The 23,072-nt window shown below is 44.0% G+C and overlaps 1 protein-coding gene and 1 long non-coding RNA gene across 3 annotated transcripts in view; one reads left to right on the forward strand and one right to left on the reverse strand.

Annotated features, from left to right (window-relative positions):
* The window catches only part of JCAD (junctional cadherin 5 associated), a 78,433-nt gene that overhangs the window by 38,149 nt on the left and 17,212 nt on the right, over window positions 1–23,072 (reverse strand). The window lies entirely within an intron of this gene.
* Window positions 13,213–22,121, forward strand: LOC139186478 (uncharacterized). Its single transcript, XR_011570038.1, has 2 exons — window positions 13,213–20,620; window positions 21,817–22,121. It is a non-coding gene; the product is annotated as an uncharacterized lncRNA (long non-coding RNA).

Below are 23,072 nucleotides of genomic sequence, written 5' to 3' on the forward strand. Positions count from 1 at the left end.
ATTGGACTTCCCTGGCGGCCCAGCGGTTAAAAATCTGCCTTGCAAGGCAGAGTATTTGGGTTTGAGCTCTCCTTGGGGAACTAAGACCCTACATGCCTCGTAACTACTGAGAGAGTGAATTCTCAGGTAGGTTGATAAGAAACCCGGAGTCCCCAAGGAGGAGAAAGGGGTCTGGGGCTCTCGAGGGGGAGAAAGGGACAAACATTTTTTCTACATCACTTTGTCTTAGTCACATAAGACGTTTTTTCTTAAACTCTGAGTTATTGTGGCAACAATTTTTAAGAATAACTTTCTTTAAGTCCAGAGCTAATGATTACACAACAAAACAACTCATCTTGGTCAAGGGTATGTTTTTCCTTAAGCTCTATACTAATGATTATATATCCAGATAACCACGATGGTGTGATCTCTCACCTAGAGCCAGACATCCCAGAATGTGAAGTAAAGTGGGCCTTAGGACCTTGGCCCATCACTATGAACAAAGCTAGTGGAAGTGATGGAATTCCAGTTGAGCTCTTTCAAATCCTAAAAGATGATGCTGTTAAAATGGTGCACTCAATAGACCAGCAAATTTGGAAAACTCAGCAGTGGCCACAGGACTGGAAAAGGTCAGTTTTCATTCCAGTCCAAAGAAAGGCAATGCCAAAGAATGTTCAGACTACCACATAATTGCACTCATCTCACATACTAGCAAAGTAATGCTCAAAATTCTCCAAGCCAGGCTATAACAGTACATGAACCAAGAACTTTCAGATGTTCAACCTGGATTTAGAAAAGGCCAAGGAACCAGAGATCAAATTGCCAATATCTGTTGGATCATAGAAAAAGCAAAGAGAGTTTCAGAAAAACATCTACTTCTGCTTGATTGACTACGCCAAAGCCTTTGTGTGGATCACAACAAACTGTGGAAAATTCAAGAGATGGGAATACCAGACCACTTACCTGCCTCCTGAGAAATCTGTATGCAGGTCAAGAAGCAACAGTTAGAACTGGACATGGAACAATGGACTGGTTCCAAGTTGGGAAAGGAGTGCGTCAAGGCTGTATATTGTCACCCTGACTATTTAACTTATATGCAGAGTACACCATGCAAAATGCCGGGCTGGATGAACACAAGCTGGAATCAAGATTGCCTGGAGAAATATCAATAACCTCAAATATGTAGATGACACCACCCTTATGGCAAAAAGCGAAGAAGAACTAAAGAGCCTCTTGATGAAAGTTAAAGAGGAAAGTGAAAAATTTGGCTTAAAGGTCAACATTCAGAAAACGAAGATCATGGCGTCTGGTCCCATCACTTCATGGCAAATAGATGGGGAAACAATGGAAACAGTGACAGACTTTATTTTGGGGGGCTCGAAATCACTGTAAATGGTGACTGCAGCTGTGAAATTAAAAGATGCTTGCTCCTTAGAAGAAAAGCTACGACTAACCTAGACAGCATTTTCAAAAGCAGAGACATTACTTTGCCAACAAAGGTCCATCTAGTCAAAGCTATTGTTTTCCCAGTAGTCATGTGTGAATGTGAGAGTTGGACTATAAAAAAAGCTGAGTGCCAAAGAACTGATGCTTTTGAACTGTGGTGTTGGAGAAGACTCTTGAGAGTCCCTTGGACTGCAAGGAGATCCAACCAGTCAGTCCTAAAGGAAATCAGCCCTGAATATTCATTGGAAGGATTGACGCTGAAGCTGAAACTCCAATACTTTGGCTACCTGATGTGAAGAACTGACTCAGGATCAGGAAAAGACCCTGATCCTGGGAAAGATTGAAGGCAGGAGGAGAAGGGGACGACAGAGGATGAGGTGGTTGTATAACATCACTGACTCGATGGACATGAGTTTGAGCAAGCTCCAGGAGTTGGTAATGGACAGGGAAGCCTGGAGTGCTGCAGTTCATGGAGTGGCAAAGAGTGAATGAACTGAACTAAACTGAATGATTATATAACAACAATGTGTCTTGCTTGAGGACATGTTTCTCCTTCTTAACAAGAACCTTCTGACTAATCTTGTTATATTAAGACCTATGTTTTGGGAGTGGGTCTGGTAAGATCTTCCTATTGCTAGTTCTAATCTTGTTAATTTAAGATGTATGTTCTGGGTGGATCTGGTAAAGTATATAAGGCCTTGATAAGACTAGTGACTGGGGCAGTCTCTGTCCCCCTTCTCATGTCTATGTCAGAAGCTTTCTCTGTCCTTTTTCGCTGTAATAGAACTTTTGCCACATGAAGTTCTGAGTATCTGAAGCCTGGTCCCTGGTCCTGAAGCAAAACCTTCTTTGGAGATCACAAATCTGACATCATTCACTGTAAGCTATCCCTACGGAGCCTGCATGCCACAACTAGAGAGTCCATGTGCTGCAGCGAAGATCTGGGGAGCCACAACTAAGACCTGATGCAGCCAAATAAACACATTTTTTAAAAAAGAAGAAGAAAGAAAACTGTTCAGTCACATTACTGATTTCTGGCTGTGCTCTTTGCCATCACACCAATAATCTCTAAAGTCATTGCACTGTCACTGCAGGGAGTCCCAGGATGAGCCCTTCAAGTGCATGATTTTGTTTCAGTCCTCACCATTGTCCTATGAGATGGTGCCACTGGGAACTGGGGCTCTGAGAGGCCCTGCTGGTAGGCAATTGCAGAATCTGGCCCAAGACTCTCATTCTGAACCCTAACCACAAGGCGTGTGCAGTCTAAGAGAGCATAGAAAGCCAAAACGCTTGTGCTGAAAAAGAAAGGCGATATGGTCAAGGGTCATGTGGTGAAATCATCTTTCTTGTATCCCAGGAAACCAGGAGGGGAAGATGGGAGCAGACAGCTTGCTCTGGAGCTCAAGGGGCAGATGGCTTGCGTACTTGATCTTGGGTATTCCTGCCACTTTCTAGGGGCTTCCCACATGTCACAGTAGTAAAGAATCCACCTGCTAGTGCAGAAGATGCAAGAGATGCAGGTTCGATCCCTGGGTCCAGAAGATACCTTGGAGAAGGAAATGGCAACCCACACCAGTATTCTTGCCTGGATAATTCCATGAACAGAGAAGCCTGGTGGGCTACAGTCCATGGGATCACAAAGAGTCAGATACAACGAGCACATGCTACTTTATAGATGTGTGACTTCTGTGAGCCTCAGTTTCTTGCCTAATACTATAAGTACAGCAATAGTACTCACCTTGTAGGGAAGCCCTGAGCATTAAGTGAAATGAGGCCTCTTTAGCAACCAGCATAGTGCTGGCACAAGGTAAGAAGGCAGAAATATCAGCTCCTACCACTAACACCTGTTCTAATGGTGCTCTGTTGGAAGGAAGGCTTCATGGGAAATGCCTCAAAGGCCTGGTAGGTTGCACTTAGGCAGAGCAAGGCTGGGCAAATAAGATAAGAAAAAAGCAAAGAAAATGATATGCAGAAGTTTTCCTGGGAAATCATAGTTAAGAAATCATAGTTATATACAGCAGTGACATGACTTCTTGTTATGAAAGCATGTCTCAGGGATAGACTGCTTCAGTGACACACCATTCCCATCTATCCTCAATTTGTCAACTCAATGAAATAAATTTTTTTTTTTTTTTTGCTGTGGAGCATCTATGTGCCCAGCAGTATGCACACACATGGAGCCAAATGTTCCCACGAGATCATTTATCAACCAGCACGTTGAGATCAGGACACGGTTTCCCACGGAACAAAGTTATATTGTTGGGTTTCTGGGTCAACCCCGCAGAAGTGTCCTAATGCAGCTGAACGGCTGTGTATTTGCAGCAGAAGACAACACTGAAGCAAAGGGAGAAACAAGCTAAATCAACCCACATAAAGCCTCTGTAATAAGAAACTGTTGGGGCAGAAAGGTGGGTGAAGGCAGCTTTCTTTAGAGGAAGGTGACAAGATTGCACTATCACAGATTCCGGAGAAGATGACTTCATGATTTCCTAGATTGTTGTGGTTTCCTGACACCAGCTCTCTAACATGATAAGCTCATTCCAAAATGTTTGCCTTTCTGCTTTCTCCAGCACAGATACATCCCTGGCCCAGCTCTCATGCCTTCCAGCCATGACTAAGATCATTTCAGATGCACAAGGAGAATGAAAAAAATGAGGATGGGGCAGAGTGGGGGCAGGGGGTGGGAAGCAAGGAAAAAGATGGGAGCCTTTTCTGCAGATTTGGGGCTACAATTGTGAAGAGGAAGAAGGGCAAGAGAAAAAAGGCAATGAGTATGGGATGGTGACTGTCTAAAGAGCACATAGACGGGGCGTGGTGTTTCCCCAAATGAAGGTGGAAGCTGAGGAGGAAAAAACCCATTGCACACTAGTTTATAGTACTTGGACCTGGAGTGGTGGGCGTGAGAGATGAGAACCAACTGTGTATACATGTATATGCCTGTGGTCTTCTGCCTTTTGTACACATACACACACGGGTATATGGGGCTTCCAAGATGCCTCAGTGGTAAAGAACCCACCTGCCAGTGCAGGAGACACAAGAGACACAGGTTTGATCCTTGCATAAGGAAAATCCCTTGGAGGAGGAAATAGCAACCCACTCCAGGATTCCTGCCGGGAAAACTCCACAGACAGAGGAGCCTCGTGGGCTATAGTCCTTGGGCTTGCAAAAAGTTTTACACAACTGAGCACACATGTATATGTACGCTTGTTATTATATTTTTAGAAAAAAAGGGCATTTCTTCATCAGGCAGGTCTCTGTAACTCAGAAAGCACCTGCATAGGTTTTATTTTGCCCATAAAAGGAATCCCACTCCTTCACCACCTCGCCTCCCAATCTCCCAATTATAAGGAAACTTCACCCCTCTCTCTCACCTACTTGATTTTGGGAGACTTCAACACAGGAAAAATATCTATCGCCTGCTTATGTAATTGTGAGGAAACAGAAAATGTGGTTTAAAGCAACTCTGAGCGTGATGCTGCCCGGGACCCTGAGCCAGGATGCCTCCCTGGCTGCCTCCACGACCCCGCCTCCTTGCGGGTTCTGGAGAAGGGATTTCACAGACTCAGGAAGGAACTGGATTACTGAGTCATCAGGACAGATGTGAGATGACCAGAGCAAGAATGCTTAACGGTCTTCTTCAGGAAAAATAAAAATTAAAAAAAAAAAAAAGGCAAAACCCTTGTTTCTTTGATTTGCTGCTTTTTTTCAAGGACTCAGTGAAAAAAAAAAACAACCCTCCTTGCTTTAGGGCCTCAGTGATGACCTACCACAAGGTTTCCTTTAACTTCATTATTCTTTGATGTTTTTCTCAGTCTGTAAAAACACTACCAGTTCTTATTCTCTGAAAAGATTAATGTTCTCGATAAGATCTCAAAGTCCCTCTTGTTGGCTTGTTCTGGAAAGTCAGACAATAGTAGTTATACAAAAACTAGAAAGGGTTTTATGTTCACAAGTGCTAAGAAAACCTGTTTTTAGATATAGATATTTCTATTAATTTAGAGGCTATGCTGCATAATCACTTTTGACCATGAACTAGGAATTAGGCATGTTTTCCCAAGTGTGCTCCATGGATCACTCGCTTCAGGATCAACTCGGGGGGGTCTGACTAAAAGCCAGACTCCTGGGCCTCATTGGACACCATCAGAATTTCTAATTCCTACAGTCGAGAGCCTGAAATCTCTATTTTAAGTACGTGCCCAGACAATTCATACACATGGGCAAGTTTGAGAAGCAGAGAAAGAGTACAAGAGGAAGAACTAGTGTGTGGAGGGCCTAACAGAATGATTGGCACATGATAAACATTCCCAGAACGGTAGCCATCAACGTCACTCCGTGAGGCTGGAAGACGCCCCAGGGAAATAAAGTGCATTAGGGGTGTGTTAACTGTTGCCTTAGAGATTTGGCACCAACCCAAACAGAAAATTTACAACCATGGGGATTAAGAAAAAGGATGACAAATACATTTCAGTACTATACCTTCACTCTAAGGAGACAGGATCTGCATGGTTATTGCATGAGAAAAATCACTTGCTGTCTCTTTCTCCACTTTCTCCTCCATCAGGCTACACCTTCATGGCCTCCCCGCCACGCACTACCACCAAGCGCCATCACCACCCACTGGAGCAGAATTGAGGTTCATTCCAAGCATCCCCCTGCCTGCAGACTGTGGTGCTTTGCCAGATTCATAAGGAAAACCCAATTCTCCTGTTTTCCAGGGAATGACAGTGGCTGGCTAGAATTGCCTGGGACAAAGGAGATACAGATGTGGCTTCCAGAGGACAGTGGACCAGCGCTGGCATGTCCACACACAGGCACTTCCGGCCTCCTCTCCTGCCATCTCACACCAGCTGATTGAGAATCTACCAGAATTAAGCTGAGTATTTTCTTTTTTCTTTCATTAAAAAAAAAAATTTATTGGCTGGGTCAGGTCTTAGTTGCAGCATGTGGGATCTAGTTCCCTTACCAGGGATTGAACTCGGGCCCCCTGCATTGGGAGTGTGTAACCTTAAACACTGGACCACCAGTGAAGTCCTAAACATTGAGTATTTTCTTTACCCTGTGTGACTTTTTTTTTTTAATGGGAGATACGTGAACAACTATGAAACAAGTTGGTTATCAACATTAATTAGAAAAAAAAAAAAGAGCCTGGTCTCCTGTATTGGAGGTGCATTCTTTACCATCTGAGCCATCAGGGAAGCCTTCCACTGGGGGAGAGAATAACATTATCAGGCTTTTATTGGGTCTGTGATAGCAAGCGATACAAAGATGACACCAAGGCCAGGGGAGAGGCAAGAACTTCCTTTCATGTTTGCTGTGCGCCAGGCATGTGGCTAGGCCTTGACTTAAATTCTTCCACAGTTTTGTTACCAGGGTTACTCACTCAGTTGTAGCGCACCAGGCTCCTCTGTCCATGGAATTCTCCAGGCAGGAATACTGGAGTAGGTTGCCATACCCTTCTCCAGGGGATCTTCCCAACCCAGGGATCAAACCTGGGTCTGCAGCATTGCAGGAGGATTCTTTACTGTCTGAACCACCAGGGAAGCCCAGGGTTGGATGATTTTGAAGGAGTGATTTGAGTTGAGTGCTGGAGAGGCTATGAATCTCCCATATAAAGAGAGTTTTCTACATCTTTGCTTGTTTGTGCTCATAAAACACCCACAGCAATTGGTTTAAGCTTCTAGGATTGGATTTATCATGATATATCTTGGATTTTCTGTATCAGCCTACATGTTTAGTTCAGCTGCTGGATTTTGAGTTCTGGATTGTTCGTCTCTGTCCTGTGTTTTCTTAGGCTCCATGTTTATCTCTTTAGTATCCACTAATCACAAAGCCAGAGCAGTGGCCCGGTTGTTTACAAGTCTTCTGTGATCGGGGGCCCAGGCTGGAAACTACCTCCTTATCTAACCCTCACACCCCAAGCCGGTATTGTCCCTTCCCTAAACCCCCCCCAGGCAACCAGGGAAAGCCCTGATGCCCCAGAGTCCCCCAGAGCCACTCAAACCAGCCGGTTCCAAGCTGGCTCCCTAGCCCTGCCTTGCCCTTTTCCACAGGCACCGCAGCAAAGGCTGTGGCCCATGCTGTCCACTTGTTCTTCTCTGGCGCCTGGTGGACACTGGTGCTTCCCCCGCGGCCCTGCGTGCCTCTCCTTTCTAGGGGAATTGTGAGCGACACTAAACTTTTCCATCAAAACCATTGGCCTCTCTGAATTGTCACTCGAGCATGTGTGCTTAGTCGCTCAGTCGTGTCCAGCTCTTTGCGACCCTATGGACTGCAGCCCGCCAGGCTCCTCTGATTATGGGATTCTCCAGGCAAGAATACTGGAGTGGGTTGCCATGCTCCCCTCCAGGGGATCTTCCCAACTCAGGGATTGAATCCACATCTCTTATGTCTCCATTGGCAGGCAGGTTCTTTACCACTAGTGCCAGCTGGGAAGCCCAAATTGTCACCCACCTCTATAAATTAAGACCCAAATCAACCCCTCTGTTCACTGCAACCTCGAACCACACCTTTGAACAGGTAGATAAAACAACTGCTCGTTCCACTGAATTATTGAATGTATCTGAAGTGAAAAATGGCCATCTAAACTGACATTGTGCAAATTCTGAGTTAAAAATCCTCACAATATGCACACAGTGAAAACAGGAAGCAGAGGGCTGAGGGTCCCCAAAGGAAAGATGACCAACACATTTAGAAAATGCCTGAGTTTTCTTGAATTTTTGGTCTATTTGTTTTAAATCTGTTTTGAGTTTTACTTCTGCTTTTTCTGTATTCTATCATAAACCCAGCTTAGTGTTCTCAAACTTTATTAGCCTCTTAAGTTCCTGGTGATTGATTGACCATATATATATGGTCAATCTATATATATATATATATATGTATATATATATGGTCAATCTGATATATAGCTATGTATCAGATTGCTTGCTTTTTGGCTAAATCCAACAAAATTACATTTTCTAAAAGCAAATAATATAAAACATGCAAACAAGAGAGCCAAGGAGAAGAATTAACGGTTTGTCAGAAGCTAACTAACAGACATGAAATGTAAGTCTTAGAAAAGAAAATAAATCATTAGTGAACGTCAGCTTTTCATCAGCAGTGGTTACAAAATAACAGTAAAAGTCCAATCCCAGTGTCTCACTTGGTTGGAACACTTGGTTAGGAAGTGCCTGGATAACTCCGTGACTCCTGGCATGTTCCTTTTGTCAGCCACCATCCCCTGGATACATGGAAACTTAGTCCATTTGTGGGGGGTCACCACTAATAAGGTCCAGTGACTCCCCATCTCAGCATCTGGGGTGGCCAGAGCCTCTGTCCCCACGTGGGAACCTGCACACACCTCCCATGGGAGAGGAGAAATTGAGTGCAGCTCTCAAGTCAGCAGGGAGCCATGTGTATTTCCTAGTGTTCTCAAACTAGTGAATGTATTCATCTTTGTCTCAGTATTTGTACAGGCTTCCCTGTAGTTCTTCATGCCTGGAATGTATATTAGAACTTCTGCTGAAACCACCAAATACCTGGAGGTTACCATAACTAACTAGTCACAGATGTCGTATTAAGTTCATCCCTATTTTTTTTCCCTCTCTACACGGTATACACTGGAGCCATAATATCATACATTCTTGAACAGATGCTATTCATAAACAAAACTAATATCTTTTCCAGAGAACACTGCCTGATTTGTGGTCAGGGCCCACCTGCTTATCAGTGAGCAAATCTGTATATGAGGTTATGATAGATTTTATATGTTGAAGGGGTAATTTAAAATTTCCTAGTTACTAATTCTCTGCTGCTAACTCATAATAAATTGTTTTATTATTATTATTTATTTTTCATTTTTACTTTCCCCACCTTTGCTAATGAACTGCAGTGTGAACAGGACACCATATGGGTGCAGAGATGGAGGATATGAGGATAAAATATTCTGATATTGAAGCAATTGCAGGATGGTAAAACTGACTTTCAGACATTTGATATAAAATGATAAGGTCTTTTTTATTGAAGTATAGTTGATTTACAATGTTGTGTTCGTTTCAGGTGTACAGCAGTGATTCAGATATATATATATATATATATATCTGCACGTGTGTGTTCAGCTACTCAGTCGTGTCCTACTCTTTGCAACCCCACGAGTTGTAGACCACAAGGCTCCTCTGCCCATGGAATTTTCCAGGCAAGAATACTGGGTTGCTATTTCCCACTCCAGGGGATCTTCCTGACCCAGGGATAGAACCCGTGTCTCTTGCGTCTCCTGCGTTGGCAGTCAGATTCTTTACCCCTGAGCCACCTGGGAAGCCTATGTGTGTATATATATATTCAAATAAATATTCTTTTTTAGATCCTTTTCCATTATATGCTATTACAAGATACTGAATACAGTTCCCTGAGCTATACAGTAAGTCCTTGTTGTCTGTTGATTTCATATATAGTAGTGTATATATTTTAACCCCAAACTCCTAATTTATCCCTTCCCCACTTCCCCGCTGGTAACTATAATTTTGTTTTGTATGTCTGTGTTTCTACTTCTGTTTTGTAAATAAGTGTATTTGTATTGTTTGCTTTTAGAGTCCACATATAAGTAATAGCACATGGTATTTGTCTGACTTACTTAATACGATCATCTCTCGATTTTAGAGGTGTAACACCTATGTTTAAGGGAATATATTTAAAAGTTAAAAGAGAGATAGGTTTTCTTAGCTGCAGGTTTGAAATATTCATATAAGGACAATAAGAAAGAACCCTACAGACGCCAATACATCATTGCTTTGGGAAAAGAAAATCCTCTCCTTTTTTTCATAAAAGGGGGTGACCAGAGGTTAGTATCACATAAACATACCTGGCATTTAAATTAAAGTCCATGAAACATCTTTAGTGCACAGTTAACTGCCATTGCTACTCAGTAAAGTATATTTATTGAACACTCCCATTCTCTGGATTATGTGCTCTGTTTTATGTCTCATGCTATGTGAAAGTGTTAGTCACTCAGTTGTGTCTGACTCTTTGCAACTCCATGGACTGTAGCCCTCCAGGCTCCTCTGTCCATGGAATTCTCTAGGTAAGAGTAGTGGAATGGGTAGCCAATCCCTTCTCCAACCCAGGGATAGAATCAAGATCTCCTGCATTGCAGGCAGATTCTTCACTCTCTGAGCCACCAGGAAAGCCACTATTTTTACTAATATTTCAAAATAAGAGTGTATTTTCCTGCAGAACCCACACATACAAAGTCCTCTTTCATCTCACAGATTGTAAGCTTCTTAAAGACAAGACACCCAATGACAACCTACCATTCACAACAGAAACCATTAAGGCTGGAAATGTCATCTGATTTTATTAAATTTTGGGGCCATTTGAGAAAAAAAAATATGGGTAGCTGTCAGTGGCTAGGAACTCAGAGATGGGGCTCGCAAATCTGCATTTTAAACAAGTTCCCTGGTTCAAATGAGCAGCAAAGTTCAAGGGCCATGGTTTATGACAGATCGTGTTCTTAACTTACTACTGGCGGGTCCTCCTTGTGAGGCTTCCTCATTTGCCTTGTAGACCTTGTTAACTACAAAGCCATCGGCTGTCCAGGGTGGGGAATAAAACATTCACGTGTGACCTACCTCCCCATCCCCCTGCTTGTCAGGCAGTGACATAACCTGAAGAAGCACTGAGACTGCAGTCAGATAGGTCTGGGTTGGGTGTCCAGGGTGTCATTCATTGACCATGTATCTTTAGGGAAATAATTTTGTTCTCTGAACCTCAGTTTCCTTATAGGATAACAAACCACACTGTGGTTACGAGGATCAAATGAGATCTTTTATGAAAGCATTCAGAATAGAGTTGACATTCCATAAATGTTAGCCGTTATAAATGTTAAAGGTTGTGCCTTTCCAGGGGTCCACACGAGAATGACTGAGAGTGATGTGAACTCCTGGCCATCATGTGTTCTCCCAGTAAGAGCTCCCAGTGTCTTCATGTTCTGGAGACAACATGTAACTTCTGAGAGCCATCCCCTAATTTGAGAGCCAAGAGAGAAAATTATTTCTCTTCAGGCAGACTTTGTTTTAGTGTATTTTGCTTTAATGTGCTTCCCAGATAGTGTGTTTCTGACAAATGGAAGGTTCATGGCAACCCTGCACTGAGTAGGTCTATGGGCGTCATTTTTCCAATAATATTTGCTTGCTGTGTGTCTCTGCATCACATTTGGATAATCCTCACAGTATTTGAAATATTTTCATGATTATATTTATTATGGTGATCTGTGATCATTGTTACTACAACTCACTAAAAAGCCTCAGGTGGTGGTTAGTATTTTTACCAATAAAATGTTTTTTAGACATAATGCTATTACACACATCAGAGACTACAGCATAGTATGGGCATGACTTTCATACGCATTAGGAAACAAAAACATTTGTGTGACTTGCTTTGTGTCTGTCTTCACTTTATCAAGGTGGTCTGGAGCTGAACCCATAATATCTGTGAGGCCTGCTTGGATTCATTCACTTTTTGCAGGAAAAACGTTACAGAGATATTAGGTGATTAACAGATTGTAAGAAGGACTGTTCCACTTAGCCTCTTAATTGAAAACCAAGGCTGGTTTCCTTCCTTCCTTCCTTCCTTCTCTGCAGATGAGAGAATGGTATCACAAAGAGCATGTGCATTTTCAAGTTATAACAAAGGGTCAGAGCTTCTGAAAGCTACTTAAACGTCAAATGCATTCAGATAAGAGACCGCGTAAGGCAGGATGCTAAGAGCTCCCTACATTCCGCCAGGAATCCCAGGTATCACAAGATCCCCAGAGAACATTTAATGAGAGGACTCAGTTAATGTGAGATGTGACAGCTCAGAGCTTAATCTGAGCGCATGGCTTTGTGTATGTGTGTGTGTCTGTGGGGTGTGTGTGTGTGGTGTGTCTCTGTATGTGTGTGTGTCTGACAAGAGGGCAGTAAAAGGGCTAGCTTTCAGGATTTAGAAGAGTAGTTTTAGCCCAATGATGAGAGGATGCAGAAATGTGTTCGCAATCTTGACAAAAACACTGTGGACCGAGTAACCACCTGACACTAACTCAGTGCTCTGAAGCATCCCTGAGTGGGTAAATCAGCGGGACTTCCTCCGGATGATACACACAGTGTACCTGCCACCAGGACACTACTGCACTGACTTGCACCCTTTTCTTCCAAATTTAATGGGAGGAGATTTTATAACAGAGTGTGACCATGTTATAAACCCACCGAGGAACTTCCCTAGCAGTCCGGTGGTTAGGACTCCATGCTCTCATTGCCGAGGACCTGAGTTCAATCCCCAGTTGGGGAACTAAGATCCCACAAGCCACGTGGCATGCCCACCACCAAAAAAAAAAAAAAAATTCACTGAAAGTTCGAGTGATTTCAAGCTTAAGTCTCTTTGTGTGTCCTGAGGCAGATTCTCTGACCTAGACGTTCTGAAGAGCCAGCCTGGCTGTCTGGCCTGGCTTCTAAATGTCCCCAGGTGGCTCGTGTCTCAGTTCCTCATGTGTGGGTGTGTCACGGCAGGTGTAGTGCTCACGGCCACAGCTCTGCATCCATCTGGACACATGTCGGCTGTGATTTCCGGGGATCTGAAGCTGCCGTGACGCCTACAGCAGGCAGGAACCCACAAAGGGAGCAGGGCTGTGGTGGAAGGTGACGGGGCAGATGTCAGCTGTGTCATACCCCCCAGTGCCTGTCCTGTATCCACCCATCCCATCACATGATGCTTTCAATACCTGCTGAGTCCTGGAAGGCAGGACCCTCCCCCACTTTTTTTTTTTTTTCATTTCCTACATTCAACTAGTTTAGAGAAGCTTCAGTTATTTTATTTCAGTCTAGATTACACAAGCAGATCTCTATAGACAGCTTTTTCCCTGGGGCAAAAGCCTCTGGAATCCAGAGGGCAGTGGGCCACGGTAGTCCTCCTCTCTGAAGGGAGTAGACAGGCTTTAAGGATGGAGGGTCGAACATAATCACAGTTCCCTCTGAGTCCAAGAAAAAGCCCACGACACAGACTCTGTGACATGCTGCTTTCAATCTGCTTTCAGTAGGAGTCCTTAGGAATAAAGTCCTCTCCTCGTTAAACCCATTAGCCTAGTGACTTTCACACAGCTTTATCCCAACTCCAGGGAATGGCCTCATTGATCTAATCTTCCTGTCAGCAGCAATGACACTGGGTAATTGTTATATAACAAGTGTGCTAAGCAGAAAGGGTGCCCAAGGTTGGCTCCGACTTGGGTGGATTTCGAGACAAGGCTTTCCCCTTAACCCATTCTAGAAACTTACATTGATTCCAGAGAAAAATGCCTTGCATCCAGTGAAGCCAGTGCCACATCAGAAATGCCAAACACCAAACAATGGCAGATGCCAGCCTGTCAGAACCGTGCCATCAGATTATGGAGCAGCACGGTGGAAGAACCCAGAGCAAGCGGGGAAGGGAAAATGCACTCGAAATGAGGGCAGTTTGTCTTTGTTTCAGTAATATCTGCTAAAGGGGGAAAAAGCATCTTGGAAGACTTAGAGTAAAAAAGCAAAGAGCTGTCACACCTCTGCTTGCCCAGCCTGCCGCTCCTGTATCCTCATTTCGTGATAACATGCGCTTCCCAGCTCTGTCATTTGTTCTGAATCTTCTCCACTGAGATGACAAACGGAGTTAGCCTGATGTTTCCTGGGGCAGACGTGTTTTCACTTCTCATTTAGAAATATGGTTCATGCAGGGACTTTTTGAGCGTTTGGTACCCACTCAGAAATCTGACAGAGGGATTCCTGTCTTGAGTTTGCACACCAGTGTTTTATCAAAATAGTTACACCGCCCAGGTGGTCCTTGACGGCAAGAACCACAGCTGGGGCTGGATTTCAAAGTGGGATGCTCCAAGACTGTGGGGCTCACTCCACCAGATAGAGAGGTGGGGCTGCCCCATTCACCAAGGGACCGCATCCCAGTGTGTGGGTTATCCCTTCTCTAGTTGTGGGGTTGGATTGTGAATGGCCATCTCTGGCGGGGGGAGGACAATAGTACACACATGTAGTCCTGGGGAGCATGGCCTTGCTAGTCCATCTAAATTGGACTCTCAGGCTTCCCTGGTGGTCCAGTGGTTAAGAATCCACCTGCCAATGCAGAGGATACAAGTTCAATCCCTGCTCTGGGAAGATCCCACTCGCTATGTGGCAGCTAAACCCATGGACCACAACTACTGAGCCACCACAACTCAAGGCACAACTACTGAAGCCCCTGTGCTTCTGCTCCGCAACAAGAGAAGCCATTGTGATGAGAAGCTTGTGCGTCGTAACAAAGAGTGGCCCCCACTTGCTGCAACCAGAGAACACCCAGTGCAGCAACAAAGACCCAGCACAGCCAAAAATAAAAAAAATAAATGCATAAGTCTTTTGAAAAATAAACAAATTAATTGGACTCTGGTGTGATGGGACCGAAAGACACCTGCCAGCCTCAACTTCCCAGAAATCGAAATCAGCATGAGCCATCATACTTGTTGAGGCTGGAAGGAAACAAAAGCCACACTATACGCCTGCAAGAACCAGCTGCAAAGGCTGAATTGCCTGGGTCCATGTTTTATTCAGAGGAGAGTTGCTTGAGGGAGAGGAGAAGGGACATTCCCCAGCAGAATTCACTTGCCCAGAATGGCAGGCAGAAAAAATGGACATGTAGGTGATTGAGCTGGGGAAGATGGGAAAAAACATTTGGAATCACAGAAAATATTAACGATGCTGCTGCAAGGCACCAGGAACAGTCCAGTGCCACCTACACCAGAGGGAGAGCTCCCAGGATTCCCTGTGGTGAGGTGACACACAGGTATGGGCAGAAGGTGGTACCTGGAACTGAGGTGTCTACACCACTGGCAAGGAATTGAACAAAAAAATTTACTTTTCCATACCTTTTTTTTTTTTAACCATTTCTAAGTGTATAGTTCAGTGACACTAAGTACATTCATGATGTTGTACAACTGCCATCACTATATCCATTTCCAGAAATTTTTCATCATCCCTGATAGAAGTTCTCCCCCTTAAATAGTAAGTCCTCATTCTTCCTCCCTTCAGCCCCTAGTAACCTCAATTTTATTTTCTGCCTATAAATTTACCTATTCTATGTTTTCTCATTTTCTGTCTGGTTTATGTCCTCAAGGTTCGTCCATGTTGCAGCATCGATTGGAATGGCCTTCCTTTTTATGGCTGAATAATATTCCATTGTTTGTATATGTCACACCTTGTTTATCCATTTGTCTATAGATCAATAGATGCTTGTGTTGTTTATACCTTTTGGCTATTGTGAATAATACTTTCGGGAACTGTGGTGCAGAAATGTCTGTTGAAGTCCCTGCTTTCAATTCTTTTGAGTATGTACCTGGGAGTGAAATTACAGCTCATACAGTAACTCTATGTTTAACTTTTGAGGAACTTTCAAACAATTTCCTACACTAACTGTGCCATTTCACATCCCACTAACAACGAATGATGGTTCTAATTTCTACACGGGCTTTCCTGGTGGCTCAGTGCTAAAGAATCTGCCTGCCAAAGCAGGAGATGCAGGTTCAATCCCTGGGTCTGGAAGATCCCCTGAGAAGGAAATGGCAACCCACTGCAGTATTCTTGCCTGGGAAATCCCATGGACAGAGGAGCCTGGCAGGCTACAGTCCATGGGGTTGCAAAAGAGTCGGATACGACTTAGTGACTAAACCACCACCACTACCACCATAATACTATTACCTCCAGCACTGCCTGAAATCCTGGTGCAAAAAGATGTTCTGTTAGTTTTTAGGGCTATCAATCAATTGTGTATATAAGTAGGAGGTCTATAGGTATATCAATTTCATTTATTTGTTGCAGTTTAAACTTAGCAGCATTTGTATAAATGTTATATACTCTGAAGCCTAAGTGTAACTGTTTTTATCTCTTTCTTATAAATGAATAATTTTGAATATATATTTATGTATCTCACACATAATGGTGATGATGGAACCTTTTAAAGTGCCTTGGAACAGATAGTAGTTTTAGTGCAAAACAGACCCATTAGCTGTCAAACTCAGCTTCCCGTGGGAAGAAAAATAGAGTCAGTTCTCAGATAGTGCTAAGAAAAGCTTTCACTTTTTCTAATACCTTAGGATATGAATTCTTTTGTAAAAAAAATTGCCTTGGGAAGACTATGACAGCTCACTGTTAATGAAGGTCACAAACTGGAAGAAAAAAAAAAAGCTTCTTTGATCAAATGATGTGAAACCTAAATCAAAGTGATGCCATTGATTCCAGACTAAAAGTGCACATTTCCAGAGTTTTCAAATACGCATGAGTTCTCTGTTTGACTTCACTTTGTATGATCTCTAGGCTCATCCATGTTGCTTCAAATGGCATTATTTCATTCTAATAACAGAGTACTACTCCATTGTATACATGTACCACATATCTTTATGCATTCGTCTGTTGTGGACACTTAGGTAGTTTCCATGTCTTGGCTATTGTGAATAGTGCTTATTTGCCACTCTTTTTATGTGACCTTGCATTGGTCTTTACTTTCCAGAGCTTCCTGGTGGCTCAGATGGTAAAATTGCCTGCTTGCAATGCTGGAGACCCAGGTTCAATCCCTGGGTTGGGAAGATCCCCTGGAGAAGGAAATGGCAACCCACTCCAGTACTCTTGCCTGGAAAATTCCATGGATGGAGGAACCTCACAGGCTACAGTCCATGGGGTCAAAAGGGTCGGACACGACTAAGCGACTTTGCTTTCACTTTCACTATCTCTATATTTGTCCTTTAGTCTTTACTGTAAGATTCCCTCTAGCTCAAGAATTCTGTAATGAATCAAAGTCATAATTTTTCTTTCAATAAATTTAATGTCAAGTTAGACCAAAGGTGAGAAGGGATAGTTAGGGAGTTTGAGATTGACATGTGTATACTGCTATATATAAAGTGGATAACCAATAAGGACCTACCATATAGCACAGGGAACTCTGCTCAATGTTAAATGGCAGCCTGGATGGGAAAGGAGTTTGGGAAACAATAGATACATGTATACTTATGGCTGAGTCCCTTCACTGTCCACCTGAAACTATCACAAGATTGATAATTGGCTGTACTCCAATACAAAATAAAAAGTTTAATAATTAAAATAGAAAGAACTGTGCTGGACTACAATGTGGAACACAGATTTTGTGGAAAATCTGAGAAGGCGGGCCAGTCAGAGCTACGCATTCACAGAAGGGTACTTGAAGGAGATGAGATAACTTACAGGATAGGAAGAAGGAAGGGCTCCCAAGTAATGGACAATAGGAGTTATGAGCCAAAGATGTGAGCAGTTTCAAGAACCACAGGGGTGTGTTGGAAAGTGTGTGTGTGAGTGAGGAATGATGGGCTGACCCCCAAGATGCTCTTCAGTTGTTTTGCAACTGTGCCGAGAACTCATCTCCAGCACCATCCATGCCTCAGTTTACTTTTCTGTTTAAGAGTCCCATGGACTCAGGGTGATGTCCAATCCATGGGGTTCTAACTGCCTGCCCTTCTCATCAGCACAGCAGAAATCTATGGCATCAGAGAGAATTTTGTTTAACCAGATTCTAACATCAATCTAGTCCTTCCTCTGAAAAGTCTACTTGTTTAAATGAACTCCAGTAAAATGTTCAAAATTGAAATTACATGACAAATTTCATAGACAAAAATGACAAAACTCTGTATCTCTACCAACTCTTGAAAAATGGGCAATTTAGAATTATTTTTAGCATTAAACTGTCACCAAAAAAATAAAACTGTACATGAAATTTTATAAAAAGGGATTTTTCTCATGGAAAAATGAACATGTACGAAGCACAGTAAAGATTAACTGCCCAGGAAAACAAAGCTTACTTATTGTCTGCCTCTTTTTAGATATTAAACTTTTTCCCTCCACAAAGGCCTGGTTTGTCCCTTTGGCAGACAAGTCTGTTGTGCTTTTTACTGACAGGGCAGAAAACAGAGTCTGCTCCCCAGTTTGAAATGAGCTGCCTTCAACAACGCAATGAAGAGCTCATTTGTTTTTCTTTGCCTGCAGGATGGTGTCAGTAGGCCCAAGGTAGAACGTTCTGTCTGTATTTCAACCTTAGCAATTGTCTTAATGCTGAACTTTCAACAGTGAATTCTTCATACTGAGAGACATGCAAATCTAGATCATTAATACTATGTAGGTTGGGTGGAAATCCAATTCCACTATTGGAAAAAGTCATTCAGTGTTTTGTCCCAACAGACAAAGGCCTCCTCACTTTTGTCATCCTGGGCCTTCTCGCAGCTTATACTCTGGATCAAGAAATGGGCAATGTCCATCTAGCTTTTTCCAGCCAGCAGATATGAACGCTTGCCAATCTGAGGCATATGATCTGAATATGTTCACCTACTTCTTATATACAAAGAAGCTAGGTCTTCCTGATAAGTCAGAAGTAGTCTTTCTAAAAGGTACACTGATAAATGTCTCTCATATTTGGAAAGTATGGAATGCACATCTTAGTTTTGGGAGATTTTTATCTCTTGCTAAAGAAGTTCCAATGTTACCTGTCAGAACAGCAGGATAGGACTTCCCTGGTGGTCCAGTGGTTAAGAATCCACCTGTCAATGGAGAGGAGGTGGATTCGATACCTGGTCTGGGAAAATCCCACATTCCATGAGGCAGCTAAGTCTGCACACCGCGACTACTGAGACTGCTCACTCTAGAGCCCTTGCTCTGCAACAAGAGAAGTCACCGCAATGAGAAGCCAGAGTACTGTAACTAGAGAGTAGCCCCTGCTCACCACAACTAGAGGAAGCCTGCTCGCCCCAAGGAAAACCCAGGGCAGCAAAAAAAAAAAAAGAATAGCAGGATAGACATAGAAGATGAACTCCAGATTGGGGGCTGGAGCCAAGGGTGGGAGTCCCAGTTCTTCTGAGTTAGGAATAGCTGTGTGGTGGAGGCAGACCTGTTCCCCCTATCAGCCTCTCACAACTGCACATTCTCTATCCCAGGCAGGAAGCCAACTTAGTATCTGATTGTCAAGTTGGGGAGGAACATTGTCCAACATCATTTTGTCAGTAATACAATTGCCTGGCTTAACCAGTTCCCAGTGTGGGAGGGGAAGGTTAGTAGGGGAGGTTGTTTCTCTGTCTCTAGTCAAAAAGACCTAGCATGGACCCTGGAACCCCGCTGGAGTTGTCAATTTGGCTTAAAATGAATGAAAGTAGACAGAGTGGATCTGGTAGGAAAAAAAACCAAGCAGGTTGAGTGTGAAGATTATACACAGGCAGTTGGAAGTAGTTGATGTGACTTCCAACTCCCAAAGATAGATCCTTAGCATTCTAAGAGCAAACAGCAGTCTTTCTCCTCGTGGGACGTTCAGGAGAGAATGGTCACCCTTAGGACTTCCAGAACACACGACCTTTCTGAGTCTGGGGTCTCAGCCAACGCTGCAGGAACTCAAAGAAGTCCCCCCGCCCCAACTCCAAGATTTATGTGTTGACTTAGAACAAAGGGAGATGTTTGCCAGCTCAGGGTTCAGGTTTAAATCAAAGAGTTGAGGAGATAGCAAGATAAAGGGCCTGATTGCATTTCAGTTTCTTTCTCTTTTAAAAATAATAAGGGTCAGGAACACAGTGACCCTAAAGCAGGAGCTGGACGAAGTCCATTTGGTTTCCAAGCCTTGATGTGGGAAGAAAAGACATGACACGGACCATTGATCTCGATCCCAAGAAGGATGATGATGTACAAACAGTAATGCTCATGAATCAAAATGGAGATTTTTATTTTCCCTCTTTGGGGTAAATTTTGAGAAGCCATTGCTGGTGAGGGCGGGACTTCTGCCTCCAGCTGCCTCTGCCTGGCGGAGGAACTGAACTGCGGAGGTGTTGATGGGAGCATGGCTACCTGAGAGTGAGCAAGGCTCAGAGACCAGCATCTGTCTCCCAGAATCTCTTGCTCCCCTGCTTGTCTGCCTGCCCCATTTGGCAGTCACTCACAAAACGACTGCTGTGCCTCCATCTGGGGAATCTCTGAGGAACATCGGGGATGTGGGCTGTGAAACGTGGATGTGCCTTCCAGATTTTTTATTTGTCGCTAATGGCTTTCTAGGGACAGAAATGTTGGGAGACCCTTTTGGACCTGGTGCTCACTGGACAGTTGTTTCCTAGGATATGGGATGGCCACCGCCATTTTTGTAGCCAGTGACACTGATTTATCCAGGGTGGTGAGGAATCACATAGGTGAGTTAATCACTCGGAAGAGAACAGCTGATGCCAGCTGTCTAGTGAACAGCAAGGCTTTATTGTATTTTGAGGCTTTTAAAGTGCACACACACACACTCCCATCAACTCTGCTGTATGTATAAAGTGTTAATCACTCAGTCGTGTCTGACTCTTACAAACCCATGGGCTGTAGCCTGCTAGGCTGCTCTGTCCATGGAATTCTCCAGGCGAAAATACTGGAGTGTGCAGCCATTCCCTTCTCCAGAGGATCTTACCCACACAGGAAAAATCCAACCCAGGTCTCCTGCATTGCAGGCAGACTGTTTACCATCTGAGCCACCAGGGAAGCCCCTAAGTATAAAAGCTATTTGCAATTCATGAAAATGTGATTGTGCCAAAATGAGTTCAAAATGTGTTTTGTTCCCAATTATGGTCATGAAAATAGTCCAAAATGGTCCTTGTGTCCCACTAGTGAACTTCAATGACCTGGTTACTCTCACCTTCTCAACCTAATGGTGCTGATCTGTTACCATCTTTCATGTAGGACAGGGGTCCCCAACCTTCAGGATCTAATGCCTGGTGATCTGAGGTCAAGCTAATATAATAATAATAGAAATAAAGTGCACAATAACTGTAATGCACTTGAATCATCCTGAAACCACCCCTGGAAAAATTATCTTCCACAAAACCAGTCACTGGTGCCAAAAAAGTTGGGACCGCTGATGCAGGGGTATCACCCAGAAAGCTGCAGAGCCCAGCCATGGGATAATGGTGTTTTCTACACAGTTCTTTATATCCAGAGCTAATTTGACTAAAGATCCTCTGAGTACATCAAGGTCCCAGACTCATCATAGATACCACCTACTTCCTTGCTGATGTCTTGAGTCTCTGTTTAAGAGAAAAATTTGCACAGGTGATAAGTAGTCACAGGGGTGGGGAGTTGGGATGGGGGGATGAGTAAAAGAGGTGATAAAGAGGAGAAAAATGTGAACCTTCTAGATCTTTCCATTGCCTATTCCTAAACCCCTTTCCATACTCAGCCGAAGCTCCCCAGTATGGAAACCAGGAGCAGCAGGAACCTAGAAACTGAAAATCAAGGTGGAGGCAGCTCAGGAATGGTGGAACATTTCGGCCTCTGGGCAGGGCTGCCGTCACACAGCGGTGGCCTGGGCCCTGTCAGCTCACTGTTGGGTGACTTCTGCTCTAATTCACAGGTTATTGATTTATCGGGTCGAGGCAGCGGAGGGGAACCGACCCCATGGCAAGATTAGAAACGACAGCCAGATGCAGACCCAGCCTCAGAAACGATGAGCACTGGTCTCACAGCCAACCCCTCACCACCTCTCCCTGCCGCGCGCGCACTAATCTCCTGGATCTGACTTCTCCTTCCGGGTCTGACTTTTCCTTCCGGGCCTGATCCTCTGCCCACAGGCGCCCAGGCATCTGTCCTTATCCTCACGGCTAAATAAACCCATTCAGACCCCAAGTTAACGGCGACTGACGGGTCTGTTGGTGAGAAGCTCTGTCTGCAACATGATTTCTGACAAGTCGTTTGGCATAATTAAAAAATCGCTTAACAGAGCTAAGAAAAAACTCCTCAAAAATAGATGTGATTCTGGATGAGATTCTAATGGTATAATGGACTCTCGGTTTAAATTTATCTGTAAAAGAAGTTCCTGTCAGAAGCAGGGTGGAGAGGGTGGTTAAAGTTGGCAGCAGGAACACATGGTGACTGACGTCAGATTTTCTCGGAGGGGCGTGGGAGTTAGGAAAGGGGGAGATGGGAGAAGATGACTTTATCAGCTGTTTGAGTTTCCTCGGGGTGGCAATAACTATATTTTAAACTCTATTCAAATTCTTTAATGTCAATCTACTTTAGGCATAAAACCAAAAATATGTTTTCTATGACATAATAGGGATCCTCCAGAGAAAGAAAGAAGAGTGGAGAATGGGAATGGGAGGTGGGGTGGGCCAGGGGATTGAGTCCCTGGGTGGTGTCTGGGGGGTGCAAGTAGAACTGTAGCAGCAGGGAGACACGTATTTGCATGGTAGCTCCTGGCATATGGGCACAGGCCATGAAGAATACTAGGGGTTTACAGTTGTCAAAACCATCCCAGCCAAATTGAGAGAGTAGCTTTGGCATACAGACACTGCTGCTGCTGCTAAGTCGCTTCAGTCGTGTCCAGCTCTGTGCGACCCTGTAGACGGCAGCCCACCAGGTTCCCCAGTCCCTGGGATTCTCCAGGCAAGAACACTGGCGTAAGTTGCCATTTCCTTCTCCAATGCATGAAAGTGAAAAGTGAAAGTGAAGTCGCTCAGTCGTGTCCGACTCTTAGCGACCCCATGGACTGCAGCCCATGAGGCTCCTCCGCCCATGGGATTTTCCAGGCAAGAGTACTGGAGTGGGGTGCCATTGCCTTCTCCGACAGACACTACCATGTGTAAAATAAATAGCTAGCGGGAAGTTGCT

Source organism: Bos indicus, chromosome 13, assembly GCF_029378745.1.
Source record: "Bos indicus isolate NIAB-ARS_2022 breed Sahiwal x Tharparkar chromosome 13, NIAB-ARS_B.indTharparkar_mat_pri_1.0, whole genome shotgun sequence".
In the NCBI taxonomy this organism is placed as follows: Eukaryota; Metazoa; Chordata; class Mammalia; order Artiodactyla; family Bovidae; genus Bos; species Bos indicus.